Raw genomic sequence first — 17,366 nt, forward strand, 5'->3', positions numbered from 1 at the left:
GCATCAATGAGCCAGTGGCTGATCCTCTGCTTGGAGACAGCGCTTCCTTTCCGCTGTGCACCAAAGCAGACAAAGAGCTTCTCAGAGAACCTAAGCTCTGCGTGTGATCCAAATAGATGCGTAAAGCGTGCACTGGACACAGCAACAACAGGGCTGGGTCTGTCTCCTCCTGGGGCAGCGCTTGCAGGTTCACTACCTGGTCCCTAAAAGGGGCCGTGGGAACCTAGGGCATATAGCCTGGTCAGGGTCTTAGGATCATATAAGAGTAGCCCAGACCGAACTCCAGGCACGTTTCGCTGACAGAGAACACTTGCAGGTCTCCTATCCTCTTGATGAAAGGAGAGTGCCTTAAGCTCGGCTGACTGCACAGGCTTAAAGGGGGCTCTCTGTAGACCCTGAAGAACTACAGAGGGGTCCCATGAGGGAACGAGGCACGGTCTGGAGGGTTTCAGCCTCCTGGCGCCTCTTAGGAACCTGATGATCAGGTCGTGCTTCCCTGAGGACTTACCGTCGACTGTGTCGTGGTGTGCTGCTATGGCGGCAATGTACACCTTCAAGGTGGAAGGGGACAGCCTCCCTTCCAACCTCTCCTGCAGGAAGGAAGCACTGATCCGACTGCCTTTAAGTGGCATCTGTTCGCTAAGTGGTGTTCTTCCCGATGGGAAGACCCCCCACTTAAAGGCATACAGGCGCCTCATAGAGGGGGCCCTAGCCTGAGTGATTGTGTCTACCACTTAGGTCTTCCACATCCCGTCCAGGGGCCAGACATGGAGATTCCAGAGGTCTGGTCGCGGGTGCCAGATGGTGCCCCGTCCCTGAGAAAGAAGGTCTTTCCTCAGGGGAATTCAACAGGGGGGGGCTGTCACGAGGAGCATGAGGTCCGAGAACCACATCTGGGTGGGCCAGTAGGGTGCTACCAGGACGACCTGCTCTTCATCCTCCCTGACCTTGCACAGGGTCTGTGCAAGTAGGCTCACTGGGGGAAATGCATATTTGCACATGCCAGGGGCCAGCTGTGTGCCACCGCGTTAATGCTGAGGGGGGCCTCGGTCAGGGCTTACCAGAGCGGGCAGTGGGGAGGATTCTTGGGAGGCAAACAGGTGCACCTGTGCCTGTCCAAATCGACTCCAAATCAGCTGGACCACCTGAGGGTGGAGTCTCCACTCTCCCCTGAGGGTAACCTGTCATGACAGCACGTCCGCTGTAGTGTTGAGGTTGCCCGGGATGTGAGTGGCTCGCAGCGACTTGAAGTGCTGCTGACTCCAGAGGAGGAGACAGCGGGTGAGTTGTGACATACAACGAGAGTGCAGACCGCCTTGGCGGTTGACTTATGCTACCGTTGCCATGTTGTCTGTCTGAACTAACACGTGCTTGCCCTGGATCAACGGCCGAAACCTCCACAGGGCGAGCAGAATTGCCAACAACTTGAGGCAGTTGATGTGCCAATGCAGTCGCGGGCCCATCCACAAGCCGGCGGCTGTGTGCCTGTTGCAAACAGCGCCCCAGCCCGTTTTAGAGGCGTCCGTCATGACCACGACATGCCTGGAGACCAGTTCTAGGGGAACACCTGCCTGTCGAAATGAGAGGTCGGTCCAAGGGCTGAAAAGACGGTGACAGACCGGTGTGATGACCACGCGATGTGTCCCGCGGCACCATGCCCATCTCGGGACTCAAGTCTGAAGCCAGTGCTGAAGCGGTCTCATATACATCAACTCGAGCGTGGTGGCCACTGCTGAGGATGCCATATGCCCCAGGAGCCTCTGAAAAATTTTCAGTGGAACCGCTGTTTTCTGTCTGAACACCTTCAAACAGGCCAACACTGACTGGGCGTGCTCGTTCGTGAGGCGCGCTGTCAAAGAGACTGAGTCCAACTCCAAACCGAGAAAAGAGATGCTCTGAACCAGGAGGAGCTTGCTCTTTTCCCAGTTGACCCGAAGCCCTAGTCGGCTGAGGTGTGAGAACACCAAGTCCTTGTGTGCACACAACATGTCCCGAGAGTGAGCCAGTCGTCGAGATAGTTGAGAATGCGAATGCCCACCTCCCTTAGCGGGGCAAGGGCTGCCTCTGCGACCTTCATGAAGATGCGAGGAGACAGGGACAGGCCGAAAGGGAGGACCTTGTACTGATATGCCTGACCCTCAAATGCAAACCGCAGGAAGGGTCTGTGTCGAGGAAGGATTGAGACGTGGAAGCACGCATCCTTCAGGTCTACCGCCATCTATCTTGATCCCGGACGCTCACCAGAATGCGTTTTTGCATCAGCATCTTGAATGGGAGTCTGTGTAAAGCCCAGTTCAGTACTCGCAGGTCCAAGATTGGCCGCAACCCACCGCCTTTTTCGGTACGATGAAGTAGGGGCTGTAAAACCCCTTCTTCATCTCGGCCGGAGGGACAGGTTCTATCGCGCCCTTCCGTAGGAGGGTAGTGATCTCCGCGCGCAAGGTAGCAGCGTTTTCATCTTTCACCAAGGTGAAGTGGATACCGCTGAACCTGGGCGGATGCCTGGCGACTGTCACATCAGGGGCAGAATTGTGCCACAGCTGGGTACTCAGGGTGGTGAACTCTTGCTGAACTCTTGAGTACTGCAGCCACTTGGGCATGCAGTGCAATTAAATGCAAAGGTAACAAAAAGATGGAGAGGTCTGCTTACCAGCTCCAGAGCAGCGGGTTTCGTCATCCCTGGGTCGCCCATCTCAAGGGCACTTTAAAGCCTTTCATGGGTTCTTGGCGGCCGTGAGACGGGTGGCGTCAACTTCCTGCGGTGGCCATCACGCCGGGGCTGGGCCGAAGGGGCGGGCTGCGGAGGAGCCGGTGCTGTCACCGCAGGGGGACGCCCTTGGCGACGAGCAGATGGGGTGCGGGATCTTGAGCCGCGCTGGGGCAGGATATGCCGGATAGCCTCCGTCTACTGCTCCACCATCGAAAACTGCTGGGCAAAGTCCTTGACGGTGTTGCTGAATAGGCCAGCCTGGGAGATGGGGGCAGCAAGGAACTGTGTCCTGTCGGCCTCACCCATCTCGACCAGGTTGAGCCAAAGGTGGCGCTCCTGGACCACTAATGTGGACATCGTCTGCCCGAGAGACCACGCCATGACCTCCGTCGCTCGGAGAGCGAGGTCGGTCGCCGAGTGCAGTTCCTGCATCAATCCCTTGGTGGAACTACACTCGTGCAGTTCCTTTAGTGCCTTGGCAGACTTGCAGGAGAGCCATGGCGTGCAGGGTGGAGGCGGCTTGTCCAGTGGCACCATAGGCCTTGGCCGTCAGAGACGACGTAAACCTACAGGCCTTGGACAGGGGCTTTGGGCACTCACGCCAGGTGGCGGCACTCTGCGGGCACAGGTGCACCGCGAGCACTTTTATCCACTGGGGGATTGCCAAATAGCCCTTGGCCAGCCCACCATCGAGGGTAGTGAGGGCGGGGAAGCTGAAAAGATCGGGACCGGTTAGTAAAAAAGTGCCTCCCACGACCTTGTCAGCTCTTCATGCACTTCCGGGAAGAAAGGAACGGGGGCGGGGCGTGGCTTTGAGCGGCGCCGCAAGCCCAGGAACCAATCATTGAGCCACGAGGGTTCAGGGAAGAGCGGAGGGTTCCACTCTAGGCGATGCTTGCGGCTGCCTAGGAAAGCATGTCGTCATCTCCGCATCAGCCTGTGACTGGGCAATCGTCCCTGAAGGGAGGAGCCCAGCTGAGGCTTCCACATCCAACTGGACGAGCCCTCTCTCCGACGCAGTGCTCAAGAGCTCATGACTTTCGCGGGCTCCGAATAAGAGGTCGAACTCACCATGAGACGAGCCGGCAGACTCATCCGGAAGCCCAATCAGGGCAGACGAGCATGCTGGGGAATGGGAGGTCTGTGGGGGGATACCCCGGCAGAGGCGGTCCCATTGGGGTCCCCAAATCACCCCCAGTGTTAGCCGCGCTGGCCTCATACCCATGGGTAAAAGGACCGAGGCGGGGAGCCTTGGGGTGGCTTGCTTTCTTACGAAGGCGAGCCGCGACCGCATCGTTACCATGGACATGTCCTTGCAATGAGTACATAACCATCCACGAACACTGTCTCCGCGTAAGCAGTGCCCAGACATGAAAGACAGTGATCGTGACCATCAGAAGGCGAGAGATAATGAGCGAAATAACACACAATCGGAAAGGCATCTTTAAAATGACACGTCTTTAAAAAGACGTTCCGTGTGTGCCGCTCGCGCCAAACACATGTTTGAATGCCGCACTGCAACAGCTGGCTGATCAAATAACACAGAACACACACAGAACAACAATACCCGGACTCAGTTATTATTATTCTTGGGGATTTTAACAAAGCAAACCTCACACGTGAACTGCCCAAATACAAACAGCACATTACATGCCCCACCAGAGACCGAAATATACTGGATCACTGCTACACATCAATAAAGGATGCATATCGCTCTGTTCCTAGAGCAGCTTTGGGACTATATGATCACTGTCTGGTTCATCTTCTTCCAACCTACAGACAGAAATTAAATTCTGCTAAACCTGTAGTAAGGACTGTAAAGAGATGGACCTACAAGCCTGCTTTGACTGCGCTGATTGGAGTGTTTTTGAGGCTGCAGCCACAGACCTTGACGAGCTCACAGATAATGTTACATCATATATCCGTTTCTGTGAGGATATGTTCATTCCTACTAGGACTTATTTGACATTTAACAACGACAAACCATGGTTTACAGCGGAACTCAGTCAGCTTCGTCAGGCCAGGGAGGATGCTTACAGAGTTGGGGATAAAGTCTTATACAATCAGGCCAGGAACACACTGAATAAGGGAATCAGAGTGAATAAAAGAAGATACTCTGAGAAGCTGTAAACAAGTTTTCATCTAACGACCCTGCATCAGTGTGGAGTGGCATGAAACAACATACGAATTACAGGACTCCTACCCCCAACCCTGTGGTGGACCAACAACTGGCTGACGACCTGAATGTGTTCTATTGTAGATTTGAAAGGCCCAATCTCACACCAAACACCCACTCTGACCTTCACTTCACACAAACATCAACACCTCCTGCAACCCCCCTCCTCCCCTCTCCTGCTACTCAATCTGCACTTAAGATCTGTGAAGATGATGTGAGCCACGTCTTTTGAAAACAAAGGATAAGGAAAGCACAGGGCCCAGATGGCATTTCACCTGCATGTCTTAGATCCTGCACTAACCAGCTGGCCCCCATCTTCACACAGATCTTCATAGATCACTGGAACAGTGTGAAGTCCCATGCTGCTTCAAACGTTCCACTATCATCCCCATCCCAAAGAAACCAAAAATCACAGGACTTAATGACTACAGACCTGTCACCCTGATGTCTGTGGTCATGAAGTCATTTGAGAGACTGGTGTTAGCCCACCTGAAGGACATCACTGGACGCTTTCTAGAGCCTCTTCAATTTGCTTATTGAGCAAATAGGTCTGTGGATGATGCAGTCAACATGGGATTGCATCATGTCCTGCAACATCTGGACAGACCAGGGACATATGTAAGGATCCTTTTTGTGGACTTCAGTTCAGCTTTCAACACCATCATCCCAGCTATTCTCCGCACTAAATTACACCAACTCTCTGTTCCCATGTCTATCTGTCAGTGGATTACCAGCTTTCTGACAGACAGGCAGCAGCTTGTGAGACAGGGGAAATTCACTTCCAGCACCTGTACAATCAGCACTGTGTGCTCTCCCCACTACTCTTCTCCATCTACACCAATGACTGCATCACCAAGGACCCCTCTGTCAAGCTCCTGAAGTTTGCAGACGACACCACTGTCATCGGCCTCATCCGAGATGACGATGAGTCTGCATACAGAAGGGAGGTTAAACAGCTGGCTGTCTGGTGCAGTCAAAACAATCTTGAGCTGAACATGCTCAAAATGGTGGAAATGATTGTGGACTTTAGGAGGAACCCCCCAACACTGTCCCCCCTCACCATTCTAAACAGCACTGTTTACCATCTCACAGGACCTGAAGTGGGAGACCCACATTGACTCCATTGTGAAAAAGGCCCAGCAGAGGTTGTACTTCCTTCACCAGTTGAGTAAGTTCAACCTGCCACAGGCACTGCTGATACAGTTCTACTCAGCGGTCATTGAGTCTGTCCTCTGCACTTCAATAACTGTCTGGTTTGGTTCAGCTATGAAATCAGACATCAGAAGACTACAAAGGACAGTTCGGACTGCTGAGAGGATTACTGGTTGCCCAGTGCCCAGGCACAGGAACAGTTTTTTCTCCCAGGCTATCCATCTCATGAACAGTTAAAACTGCCCCTTTGAGCAATAATTAATGTGCACTACACAGCTTAGTCTTTTTATATTATCCAACACATCCTAACTCTTCTGCTATTACATTCCCTTGCACTGTACAAAACCGATTTGTATTTAGATTTGCACTACGTATGTGTGTGTGTGTATGTATGTATGTATGTATGTGTATGTATGTATATATATTCATATATGTATATGTATGTGTGCATGTATGTATGTATGTATGTAGGTATGTATATATATATATATATATATATATATATATATATATATATATATATATATATAGTGTGTGTGTGTGTGTGTGTATGTATGTGTGTGGGTGTATATGTATGTATATATGTATGTATATATATATTGTCTATTGTGTATTCTATATATACTTTTTTATTTTCAATATTTATCTATTTTTTATTCAATTTTAATTATTTTTTAAAAGTCTTGTTGCTGTTTTTGTATTGTTGTGTACTAGAAGCTCCTGTCACCAAGACAAATTCCTTGTATGTGTAAGCATACTTGGCAATAAAGCTCATTCTGATTCTGATTGTAAACTTTTGGTCAAACAATATTTAATAAAAACTGTATTTTAGTATTAGGCTACTTGGACAATAATAATAAAAAAAATGTATGAACATAATTGCATTAGATAAGAAAACAAAAACCCTGTGACCTCACCACAGGCTTCTGGTTTACCATCTATTGTTAATTAGATTTCAAACCCAACAAACCTATTACATTTAGCTTTAATGTCCAAATAGTTTTTTGGTTCACTATCTGATTTTTTATAAAACAGGTTTGACAAACAGTGTTTGTATCTGTTTGTATAATTTGCTTCACACTCTGGCAACTCCACTGAAAAGACACAATGGATAATAGATGTCTATATAAGCAGTATTTTCAGCATCCTAAAATCTCTATGTATACAAAGAACCCCAAGTAATAATTAAACAAATAAATCACAATTTACGCTGTAGTGTTAAGCATTTGAAGCACGTGGAAAATCGTCCTCATCCTCTTTTCTTATAGCTCTCATGAAGCTGTTTGATATTCAGCACTGGTGTTTTTAGGGAGTGCTGAGCACGGCAGTACAGGAGTGACACGCAGAAGATAAAGTCATCGTGGAGAGGTTTATGACAGTGTTTGGTTCCCTGCCAAAAGATTATGCAGGGAAAAGTTCCAAATCACCATCATTGATCAAATCTACTTTGTCGAATACAGTGTGTGCGCGTTAGCTGTAGGGCTTATATATTTAGAGGGGGAGGAAAAAATTATTCCAGGTTTTGAAATGATTTCCATTAATTCAAATATGGATCTGCTCCATTATCTGGTCTAATCTAGAACAGCAATGTGACATTCAAGCATGCCAAGCACATGTTTCCACAGCATGTTCATTTAAGCTAAAAAAAGAAAAAGAAAAAAGCACAACACAGAATCAGTTATGTATAATTTGATGCCAGTGCCATTTTATATGATAGCTGCACAAATATTATTCCAGGGCTGCTAACATGCTGAAACCGTTCCAAGTTATTATAATTATGCCAGCCGAAGGTGTTGTCAAAATGTAATTTACATGCATTTTCTGTGTGGATAATCTCTTACCAAAGTGAACATTCAGGAAAGTGTATGTTATCTAATGCTTTTGTGACTGATACCCAAGCAGTAAGCAACAAAAGTACTAAATCTCAAAATCTTCGAAACTAAACCAAGTTACAGTATGTTAGACTCTGTGAGGCATTTTATCAAGGCTTAATTTATGAATATCCATTTGTCCTTAGGATATATGATATTATTAGCTTAAGCTTGCATATATTTTTTGTAAGATTAACATAATCTTCTGTCACAATCATTAATGAAATTCGACTTTTAATTAGCCTCAAGTTCACAGATGTTGCTTTAAGTCTGATTTTCCAATAAATCAATATACTTGTTCATTGTGTATGTGTTTAGTATTAATATATGCACTGTTACACCCTCAAGATCTTACCTCGCAACATCTTACCTTGAAATTCAAACAATGAGTTGTACAATTTACAAGAAAAAAAAAGTAGATTTTAGCAAGCAGCTGAAATATGCTGTGCATACTAGACGCTTTCATTCAATACTCTTTATAGGAACTTTAATATGCAAAATGGAAAAATTGCCCAATAAAAATGTACAACCTGTACTGTAGTAAGCTGTTAAGGGAATAAATCACCCAAAAATGAAAATTCTCTCATTATTTACAAATACTGAGAACAGATATTTCGGCTCTGTAGGTCCATACAATACAAGTGAATAAGTGCCAAAATTTGGAAGCTCCAAAATCCACATAAATGGAGCATAAAAGTAATTCTTATGACTCCAGTGGTTACATCCATGTGTTCTGACACAATATGATAGGTGTGGGTGAGAAACAGATCAATATTTAAGTCATTTTATAAATTCTCTTCCCTGCCCAGTAGGGGGTGATATGCACGAAGACTGCGAATCAACAAAAACAGAAGGAGAAAGTGAAAGAAAAAATTATTGACCTGTTTCTCACCCACACCAATCATATTGCTTCAGAAGATATGGATTTAACCACCAGAGTCATCTGGAGTACTTTTATGTTTCCCTTATGTGGATTTTGGAGCTTTAAAATTTTGGCACCCATTCACTTGTATTGTATGGATCTACAGAGCTAAGAAATCCTTCTAAAAAATCTTCATTTGTGTTCAGCAGATGAAAGTCTTACACATCTGGGATGGTTTGAGGGTGAATAAATGATGAGATAATTTTCATTTTTGGATGAACTAACCCTTTATGCTCAAAAGTAACCAGACTAAAGTAATGGTCATTTTCACATTTCCAGTTATACATACTGTACTGTATGTCTGTGAGTGAGTCTCAGGGGGTTGGTCACTCAAAGAGATTAAACTTCTCTCCAATCGCTCGTAAAGGAAAAGTTCACCCAAAAATGAAAATTATCTCATCATTTACTCGCACCTGCCATGGGCCTGGGAAGACAGGCCACCAAGGATGCCGCTGCCCCTCGCGCCATGGACCCTGGAGGGGAGCGTGTGTGGCTGACGGACCCAGCTCATGCCTGGGCCATTCCATGGACACCACCCCGCCCTTGACAGAGCCCCGTCTCACCGCGAGGATGCCAGATTCCCCCTTTGTTATGAACACTATTCCCCTTGGACACTTTATTATCCCCCTTTATGGACATTTACTTTTATTATTATTTCCAATAAATGCCTCTCCGAGGCTTGACGCCACACCCACTGTGTCTGTCTCATGCTCACCCTGCCACAGATGCCAAAGGTGTACCTTCTTTTTTTATCCTTGATACTTCCTTTTGATGCATGCTTCTCAATTCACCCCAGTACTTCCTATTTCTCTTGATGCATGCTTCTCGATTCACCCCAACACTCCCAGTTCCACTTATTGTCTGCATCAAATCATGCATTGTCAGACTCTGTTTTATAAAAAGCATTAACTCATTATTCCTTGACACAGACAAATCATGCATTGTCTGACTCTGTTCTATTAAAAAACATTCACAGAAAGGGCCTTTACAGGGAGACACAGAGAGAGACTGTAATTCTCCCTATCCAAGCTGCATTTTTCCACTAATTTGCACTTTGATTATTAAACTGGGTAAATGTTAATTAAATCAATAAATTAATGATTAAATATATAAAATACTGAATAACATTCATAACTGTAACACTTCTCAGTGGAAGGAGGAGGCGAGAAGCAGATTTCCTGGTTCAGGTTTTATTCTCCTCACTGCAGCAAATACACTTGTTCAGGGCTTTTACACTGTTCAATAACTCACTCTAAAAATACACAAACTACTTCACAAAAATAAACTCAACTTTGCAATAATAAACTCTTGGCTTCACAATCGGGTCTCTGGTGCGCAGGCTCTCTCTCCCGTCTACCTGCGGTGTGGCTCTATTTATGCCACTCTCCCCGTGCTCACTGAAATTAAAGACAGGTGTTAGACATAATTTAACTCAGGTGTAAGCGCCCTTACCACTTTCTCTCTCTCCGGAAAGATGCTTGACCACGCCCCCGCTGCCACAATAATCAAGATGTTTGGACTCAAGATGGCACTGAGTATGGCTGCTGCGTTGCGAGCTCCGAAACAACATTGCAGTTTTTTGTTTGTTTTGTTTACAATTCTTATGTTTTGTTTGTCTTGGATGTTGTCTGCCTTATTGTCTACGACAGACAAACTCTTTTGGACATTGGTTCTGCAATTAAACACCGTAAACCGGACTTCAAATTCCTCAATGCCGACCCGCTGTTTACAAACACGCCCGCGGAGCCCTTTGTCTGGGCTGCCCGGCCGCGAAAATGCAGAAGGAAAAGGGGAGACAGAGTAAGACATTACGCAAATCGACCCCCGCTACCCAGTATTCTACTGGCAAATGTTCAGTCTCTGGACAACAAGCTCTGCAAGCTGAAAGCGTGGATCTCTTTTCAACGAGAGATGAGGGACCGCTGCATTATCTGCCTTACAGAAACTTGGATGTCTGCAGAGATTCCAGACTCGAACTTGCAGGGTTCTCCGTGCACTGAGCGGACAGAGCGAAAGACCTCTCAGGTAAAAGCAGAGGTGGTGGTGTATGTTTTATGATCAACAAATCCTGGTGTGATCAGAGGAACGTACATTCTATCAAGTCTTTCTGCTCTCCTGATCTGGAATTTCTCATGCTTCTGTGTCGACCATTCTGGCTATTGAGGGAATTCACAGCGGTCATTATCACAGCTGTGTACATCCCGCCACAAGCCGACACAGACCGGGCACTCAAGGAACTGTACGGGATTATAAGCAAGCAGGAAACCGCGCACCCTGAGGCCGCGATCATTGTGACCGGGGACTTTAACAAAGCCAATTTTAAATCAATTGCACCAAAATACCACCAACACATCAGTTTTAACACACGAGGGGACCGGGTTTTGGACCATTGCTACTCTCCCTTCCGGGATGGCTACAAATCCCTCCCCCGCCCACCATTTGGCAAATCGGACCACTCTTCCATTCTGCTTCTGCCCACTTACAGGCAGAAACTGAAACAGGAAGCACCCACCCTCAGGACGATCCAGTGTTGGTTGGACCAGTCAGACTCTATGCTACAAGTCTGTTTTGATCACGTGGACTGGGAGATGTTCTGGTCCACCTCTGATGACGACATCGACGTGTACGCTGATAGCGTAACGTGTTTCATCAGAAAGTGCGTAGAGGATGTTGTTCCATCCAAAACAATACGGATCTACCCGAACCCAAAACCTTGGATTAATAGCGATTTTCACGCGGCACTTGATGCGCGTACCTCCGCTTTTAATTCTGGGAACACGGAGGAGCATAAACAAGCCAGTTATGCCCTCCGAAAAACTATCAGAGCAGCAAAACGCCAGTACAGGAACAAGATTGAAGGACAGTTTAACACCACCAACTCTAGAAGCATGTGGCAGAGAATTCATATCATCACGGACTTTAAAGGGAATAAAAACTCCGCCATGAACACCGCTGCCTCTCTCGGGAAATAACACCACCCTCACGGAGAGAGCTCTTGCGGCCGAACCGACAGAGGTTAGTTCACTCTCCGTCTCTGTAGCGGATGTAGCTCTATCCTTCCGACGGGTGAATATCCGTAAAGCCGCGGGTCCAGATGGCATTCCGGGCCGCATCATCAGAGCGTGCGCGAACCAACTGGCTGGTGTTTTTACGGACATTTTCAACCTTTCCCTCTCTTTGTCTGTAGTCTCCACATGCTTTAAAATGTCCACCATTGTGCCTGTATCAAAGCAATCCAAAATCACTTGCTTAAATGACTGGCGCCCTGTTGCTCTGACCCCCATCATCAGCAAATGCTGTGAGAGACTAATCAGAGATTACATCTGCTCTGTGCTGCCTCCATCACTGGACCCATCGCCGCAACAACCGCTCCACTGATGATGCCATAGCATCTACACTACACACTGCTCTCTCCCACCTGGAAAAAAGGAACACTTATGTGAGAATGCTGTTTGTAGACTACAGCTCAGCATTCAACACCATAGTGCGCTCCAAGCTTGATGAGAAACTCTGGGCTCTGGGCTTAAACAGCTCGCTGTGCAGCTGGATCCTGGATTTCCTGTCAATCAGACGCCATGTGGTTAGAATGGGCAGTAACATCTCCTCATCACTGACCCTCAACACTGGAGCCCTGCAGGGCTGTGTTCTTAGCCCACTCCTGTATTCCCTGTACACACATGACTGTGTGGCAACACATAGCTCCAATGCCATCATTAAGTTTGCTGATGATACGACGGTGGTAGGTCTGATCACTGACAATGATGAAACAGCCTACAGAGAGGAGGTGCACACTCTGACATGCTGGTGTCAGGAGCACAACCTCTCCCTCAACATCAGTAAGACAAAGGAGCTTGTGGTGGAGAGAGTCAGCAGCTTCAAGTTCCTGGGTTTCTACATCACTGAGGAACACACATGGTCCATCCACACTGAGGCCGTTGTGAAGAAGGCTCATCAGCGCCTCTTCTTCCTGAGACGGCTGAGGAAGTTTGGAATAAACCGCCACATCCTCACACGGTTCTACACCAGCACTGTAGAGATCATCCTGACTGGCTGCATCTCCGCCTGGTACGGCAATAGCACTGCCCACAACCGCAAAGCCCTGCAAAGGGTGGTATGAACTGCCAGACACATCATCGGAGGTGAGCTTCCCTCCCTCCAGGACATATACACCAGGCGGTGTGTGAAAAAAGCTCAGAGGATCATCAGAGACTCCAGCCACCCGAGCCATGGGCTGTTCTCACTGCTACCATCAGGCAGGCGTTATCGCAGCATCAGGACCTGCACCAGCCGATTTCATGACAGCTTCTTCCCCCAAGCAATCAGACTTTTGAACTCTTGATCTCTCACGATCAATATACATCAGCACTGCACTTTATTAATCTTATTATCTCACACTGGACTGTCATAAATTATATTCTCTTAACAACATACTGGCAACTGACTATCAACCGACAGCCTGAATGTCAATACAGTACAATACAACCTACTTTACATTTTATATATACTATATATAAAAAAAAATTTATTGTATAATGTGAATTCTATATTGTGTGTATTGTATAATGTACATTGTATGTTATTATTTGTATTTTGTGTTGTGTGTAATTATGTGTATTTTAGATTTTACATTGTGTTGTGTAAATTTGATGTTTATTGTAGATTGGTATATGTCTCATCACTGTCACGACTGCTATGTTGCTCGGAACTGCACCCAAGAATTTCACACACTATTGCACTTGTGTATATAGTTGTGTGACAATAAAAGTGATTTGATTTGATTAATACAGTTATTCGTAGTACATTGATTACATATTGTCATTTTTAGATCATTGCATATTGCATACATGTTATTGCAATAATCAAAATGGACTAATTGAATGATTAAATGAAAATATACAATACATCCCACAATTCAAACACCCTGGATAAAATCTTCTCATGTGACAACAATCGGGACTCATTTCCTCGCACAGTGCGGAAAAAATCCGGGCTTTGACAAGCCTTGTTTTGATGTAGTTTACTGTAGCATTGATGTCAGTCATTACATCATTCAGCTCGGGACTCAGCTGTTTAGACGCTAGCGCCTCTCAGTGTATCATACAGTGTGTCCACTGTAGTGATGGGAAGATCGGATAATTTTACTGACTTGAATCTTTGAGTCTTGTTCAGCAAAATGAACGAATCTTTATTCAAGTCATTTCGTTCATTTGAGCAGAATTAAATTAAAATATTATATTTTCAATAGACAAATCCCCCCAACACGTCTACTTAGGCAAACTTTGATTATAGTACCAATAAGGAAAAATTGACAATGCAGCCAAGGACAAATTATGAGAAACAGAAATGATTAGTTCTCCTCTGGAATCTTCTTGTCCGAGTCGTTCGTTCTTTTGTTATGTGACAGCCGTATGTGTGTAGCGTATATGGCTGTCATGTGACAAAAGAACGAACGACTCAGACCAGATGACTTGAGAGGTGATCTAATAATTTCTGTTTCCTGTGTGAGCAATGCATAGCATATACGGCTGTCACGTGACAAAAGAACGAACAACTTGGACCAGAAGACTCGAGAGGTGAACTAATCATTTCTATTTCCTGTGTGAGAAATGCATAGCGTATACGGCTGTCACATGACAAAAGAACGAACGACTCGGACCAAAAGAGTTGAAAGGTGAACTAATCATTTCTGTTTCTTGTACAGCGCCTATGTGGTTTTCACGTAACAAATGAATGGAGGTTGCGCAATGCACATGGGCGGCCAACACAAAATGAACTAATTACTCTCTGAGACTACTCGTTCTTCTGAGTCACATAAAAGATTAGTTCAAAATGAACGAATCGTTCATGAACGACCTATCACTAGTCCACTGTACATTGGGGGAAATGCGCTTGACAAGTGCTTGCAGCCCTCCCCATTTCCCAGCCATTGCCTGAGCCCCATCTGTGCAGATCCCCACACAGTCCTCCCATTTCAAATCAGCCTCTTTCAAGTGTCATTGATTTTGAACAATTCATCTGCAGTGGCTCTGTTAGTTACACGTTTGTAGAAAAGCAAATCCTCCCTCAAATCATCGGCATCAATGAATCTGATGTATGTTATCAATAAACAGTCTTTGTTACTGTCAGTTGCTACATCCATCTGCAGAGCAAAACGGTTGTCTCGTATCTTGTCATTAAGCTGCTCCTCTATATCTTTTGACATGTCATAAATGCGCCTCATGATAGTATTGTTTGACAGAGGAATAGCCTTTAGTTTACTGGCTGTTGCTTCATCAATCATAGTTGAAACCATATCAATAGTGGAAGTATTAATTCCTCAGCTATATTGTGAGGCTTTTTACACTGAGGCACTCTGTAGGATACTTTGTAGGAGGCGAGTTGAGCATTTGAAGGCACAGATGCTGCTTTAGTAAAGCGACTCTGTTGTGCATGACAGTTGAGTAGTTTTTTCCTGAAGAAATCCACGGGCTTCTCTTTGTGTTTGGGATGTGAATTCACCAAGTGGCGTCATAATTTGTTTGGCTTCATACTGTCAGAAGCTAATATTTTGAGGCACACAACACACTGTGGTCTCTCTTCATTACCCACCGTTGTACAGGTGAAGCAGCAAGCGAGAAATGCCATGTCATATTTTCTTGTCTTTGTTTTGGTAGTTGTGACGTTTGGTGTAGATTCATCATCTGCTTTACGTTTACCTGGCAGTCTTTTAACAAACTTGTCCATGCTTAGTGCAGAACCATGCATCATTTATATTTAGCCTCGCCGCACCCCACTTTTTATAACTCTGAGCAACCGTTTTCGCATTTCTTACATTCATTTGAACTTTTCGCCGAAACCTCAGATATTTGGAAACACAAGGTCAGAGTCAGCTGCTTCCCAAGTTGAGATCTACTTGCTTCGACTTCTTCATTATTGATGGTACTCTTCCTTTCCGAATCTTTCACCATGAATGATTTGTACTCCTCCTGATGATTGGTTTGCAAATGTACTTTCAGGTTTGTGGGACTTTTCCCCTTAAATTCAACGCCCCAAATTGTATGATTGAATGTGACAATGCATTTGCTTTTTCCAGTTTAAGAATAAAACTTGAAATATTCCCACACAGGGCACTGTCGCTTCCTAGCAGCCATCATTCATGTCCGAGTCATCTTCGTCTATCAGTACTATCAGGCACAGCTAACCTCACGTGCATTAGGCTGCATGCCATCTGCAGGTATTCCCCTAAACAGCCACACAGTTCAGATTTTTTTCGCCATGTGATGAGAGCTTGTTGATTACGAAAACGATTATTTATTTTTGATGATTATTTTATTTCAGTTAGTTTTTCAAGAACTGTTGTTAGTTAAGTTTAGTTTTAGATTTTCATTTACTTTGAAATAGTCATTTTATTTCAGTTTACGAAATATATATATTTTTTATCAATAGTTTTCGTCTTAAGCCCTATTCGGATGGCAATTGTTTCTCAGTATGACGTCTGTTAAAGTAAATTTTCATGGCTCCTCTGTGATAAAACTCAAGCTTTCGGATGACAATTAAATCACGGGGGAGGAGCGAGACTTTTTGTCGACAACATGATCGCAGTTGCGCTTGTTATATGGGAAATTCAGTCCACAAACTGTATCCTCTGTATTTGCGTTTAAATATGTTTAGAATTACGCTAAAGTGAAAATAAAATTTTAAAGCATGAGGGAACTGCGCTGCAAAGCACTGCGATCATTTACAATGTACATTTTCACATACAGAGCAAACCAAAATTCTTGCGAAAAGCAATTAAAAGAATCAATAAACTGTAGGGACAAGACTATTTATCAACGCAGCCAAATAAATCTGTCAATGGGGGTACGCAGGTTTTGTCACCCGCATCACCTCAGTTGCGCAGCTTGCACGCTCTCTCCTAAGTGCACGTAAGGAGATACGGAAGCCGCACAATATCAAGGACAGTAAAGATAGTTAAAATGAAATTTAGGAGCTATGGTAAAAATGGTTTTCTTATGTTTTATCTATCAAAATTACAGACATTATTTGGAATTATCTGTCATTGTTTAAAAAGTGAAGGTGGAAATTTAACCATTTAAATAAGATAGACATTAACCCGGCAACTTTTCTGGGACTGCTCGACCCATAAAAACGAGTGGTCATGCAAGCCCTATGTATAAATGTATTTAGTAAATGTTTCTAAATTAAAATGTGATATATTACATTTTTATTACATTGCTGCCATACTGCCATTTCAAAGGTTTACGTGATCTGGCTCTCGTTTTTCTTTCTCTTCTACTTAAGAGATCCCACTCACTGTGGTGGAGTGGCGACATAAATTTATTATTGTGAATTATTTCAAAAATTTCTGTTACACAATCCTCCAACTTTCACAACTGTCCATTACCACCAGAGCTGTTACCACGCGCAGCGCAAACGTACGGCACATAGCAGTGATCAAAAAGGATTTCTAAACGTCTTTTGGATTATAAACTCAGAGGTATGGATTCGGACGGTAATTAAATTACTACACAACCTTGGTGTTTGTCAAAAAACAGT

The sequence above is a fragment of the Myxocyprinus asiaticus genome, chromosome 5 (assembly GCF_019703515.2).
Source record: "Myxocyprinus asiaticus isolate MX2 ecotype Aquarium Trade chromosome 5, UBuf_Myxa_2, whole genome shotgun sequence".
Classification (NCBI taxonomy): Eukaryota; Metazoa; Chordata; class Actinopteri; order Cypriniformes; family Catostomidae; genus Myxocyprinus; species Myxocyprinus asiaticus.